Genomic DNA, 3,350 nt, shown 5'->3' with positions numbered 1-3,350 from the left:
GCTTAGCCTAGGAGTTCGAGACCAGCTTGGCCAACACAACGAAACCCCATCTCTACAAAAATTCATTGCGCATGTTGGTGCACACCTGTGGTCCCAGCTACTTGAGAGGTTGAGGTGGGACAATCACCTTGGCCCAGCAGGCGGAGGTTGCAGTGAGCCAAGATCGTGCCACTGCACTCCAGCCTAGGCAACAGAGTAAGACTGTCTCAAAAAAACCCAAAAAACAAAAAACCATCCACATGCTGATTTGCTTATAGGTTCATGCAGTGCTCACTGCTCTTCTTGCCTGTCCAGCCCTGCAGGCTTTAGATTTCCAAGACAGTATGTTCTAAAGGAATTCATTCCAGGTGATGCTGTTGCTATACGGGTTCCCTGTTCCTCTTTTCCACTTCTTTTGAAGAAAAGGTTTCAGGAAAGGGAGCACGGCAGAAGGGAGATGCTAGGACGACTCCTGAACAGACAGTCATAAGGAAGGCAGGAGGCAGTGACAACACCAGCCTCTTTCTCTTCTGACCCTTACTGCCCTTTCCCTGGGCACTCACTTCATCTGGCTGCCTACCTGTCTGGGTAGCATCCAGCTCTTGAGTCTTTTGCTTGAATTATCCATTCAGCAAGGAGGCAGTGTTGAATCAATTCTAAGCCAAAGTGTTAAAATTAGCGATGACTTGGAAAGCATTCTGTTTATTTCAAGACTGGCGTTAAATTAGAAGGGCAGCCTACAGGACTCAAGACAGAAAGGTACTGCACTTAATCTCCAAGAACCTCACACTCCCTAGGAAAGCAGTTTGAGACTTGGATCCTACATAATATATAGGCTTCCTTCTCCCCCAGTAATTGCCCTTTTTAAAATTCAGATCAGATATTGCGGGGACATAGAGAAAAACTGCACATGGCACCTTCTTTGTCCCTATCAGCGTTGGCTTGATTATGGGGCTGCTTAGGATGTTAATAAATATTTGGTCTTAGCCAACAGTGTTTAGGTAACCTAGGGCTGTTTTTCTCCCAGGGAATGACGTAGGGAGTGACCATGATATTGCTGGCCAACGCTGTGAAGATCATACTTTTAAATCAAATTCTGAGAAGGTTAGGCTATACAATGTCCCCCTCAGCAGTTGCCCTCTGCCCCTGCTTTTGGAAGCACTGAAAGTTCATTGTCATTTGACCTTCAGTGTTGAACTTGTAATGCTTAAAATGTTATTAGTGAAACACTATGGGCAGTTACCTTTAAAACCAGAAGCAGTGTTTCGGAAAACAAGTAGATAACACAAAAAGTTGACAGATGTTACATATCTACAAAACTTTGGCTTGTGTTTATTACTCTGAATGAAAATTCATTTTAAGATTTATAGTACTATCCATTGGAGAGGGGCTGTGATATTGTTTTCTTCTGAAACACCAAGAGAATTGACTCTTCTACCATTTGTTGAAGGCTTAGTAAGTGCAAGAAACTTAGGGAGACTTACAGGTCCCTAGCCAAAAGAAGCTACATGGCCAAGAAGCATATAAAATACTCAACATCACTAATCACTAGAGAAATTCAAATCAAAACTACAATGAGATATCATCTCACACCAGTCAGAATGGCTACGAATAAAAGCCAAGAAATAACAGATGCTGGTGAAGTTGTGGAGAAAAGGGAATGCTTATACAATGCTGGTGGGAACAGAAATTAGCTTAGTCACTGTGGAAAGCAGTGTGGCGATTTCTCAAAGAACTTAAAACAGAATTACCACTCGACCCAGCAATCCCAGTATTGGGTCTGTACCCAAAGAATACAAATCGTTCTACCATAAAGACACATGTACATGTATGTTCACTGCAGCTCTATTCACAATCGTAAAGACATGGAATCAACCTAAATGCCCATCACCTAAATGCCCATCAGACAGGATGAAGAAAGTACGGTACATATACACCATGGAATACTATGCAGCCATAAAAAAAAAAGAGATCATGTCCTTTGCAGCAACATGGATAGAGCTGGAGACCTTTATCCTAAGTGAACTAATGCGGAAGAGAAAACCAAATACTACACGTTCTGACTTATAAGTGGGAGCTAAACATTGAGAACACATGGACACAAAGAAGAGAACAAGACACCGGGACCTACTTGAGGGTAGAGGGTGGGTGGAGGGAGAGGATCAGAAAAAGTACCTGTCAAGTACTATGCTTACTATCTGGGTGACAAAATAATTTGTACACCAAACCCACCTGACAAGCAATTTACCTATAAAACAAACATGTGCATGTACCTCTGAACCTAAAAGTAAAAAAAAAAAAAGTTTACCATCTACGAAGGGTGTGGCAGATATGCAATGGTAACAATAGCTGACATTTAGAGAGTGGTTCTTATATGCAACTAACCACTTCGTATATGTAATAACTCACAAAATCCCCACACCAACTCTGAGGAAAATACTATTATTTCCACAGAGCAGGAACTTCCACAGAAAGGTTAAAATAACGGGACTAAACCTGCCAAGATCGTAAGCGGCAGCCAGAATCTAAACCTAGATAGTCCAGTCCCGGGGATAGGTTCTTAACCACAAAGGCATTTTCTAAAATTGTTAAAAGTACAGAAGCACAGGAAAGAGACATTTTGGCCAGAATAAGGGTTAAGGGAAGGCTTCATGGATGAAGTGGCATTCGCTCTGGATCTTGAAGGTCAACAGATGGACAGGGCTCCTGGGGAGGAAGCACTCGAACGGGGAAGGAACAGCCTGACGAAGAGGCACTTTGGGTACCAGCCAGCTGACGACAGCAAGATCTGGTCCGGTGCGCGCGGGTGGAAGCTGGGAAGGGACGCCGCGCCCAGATCCCGAGGTCCTTGAGCACCAGGCCCTCTGCAAGGAACCGGGGAGGAAAATCTCAAACTATTAATAGAAGAGCGGCAAAAAGGAATTCGTGGGCACCCCTTCCTGTTGGAAGGACTTTCCCTGCCAGAGACCAAGGCTGGCAGCACAGCTACACTTCCCTCAGAGGGAAACAGCCGACCAAAGTGGTCAAGGTCGCCCGCGCGGGCTCCGGAGCTGTACGTCCTGGCCGAACACTCGCGTCCCGAGCACAGACGCTGCGTATTTGGCTGCTAGCCCGTGCCCGCCAGGCCGGGCCTGGCAGCGCCAACACCTGCTCGGCGGGAACAGGAAGACCTGTCCTCGAGAACTCCCTCCGGCCACCTCCCCGTATCCTCCAGCTCCTCGAAGGTCGAAGAGGCGTCCTCTCCTGGACACTCGCCGCGCGCTCGGCTCCTCCCCTCCGCGGGGAGACTGAAGGAATAACAGCCTCTGCGATAGGAGCACGCTCTACCAATCAACCGTAGTCTCCGCCCACGCCTAAGCCGGAGTAAATTG

Source organism: Theropithecus gelada, chromosome 9 (assembly GCF_003255815.1).
Source record: "Theropithecus gelada isolate Dixy chromosome 9, Tgel_1.0, whole genome shotgun sequence".
Lineage (NCBI taxonomy): Eukaryota > Metazoa > Chordata > Mammalia > Primates > Cercopithecidae > Theropithecus > Theropithecus gelada.
Note: the sequence above shows the minus strand (reverse complement) of the source record.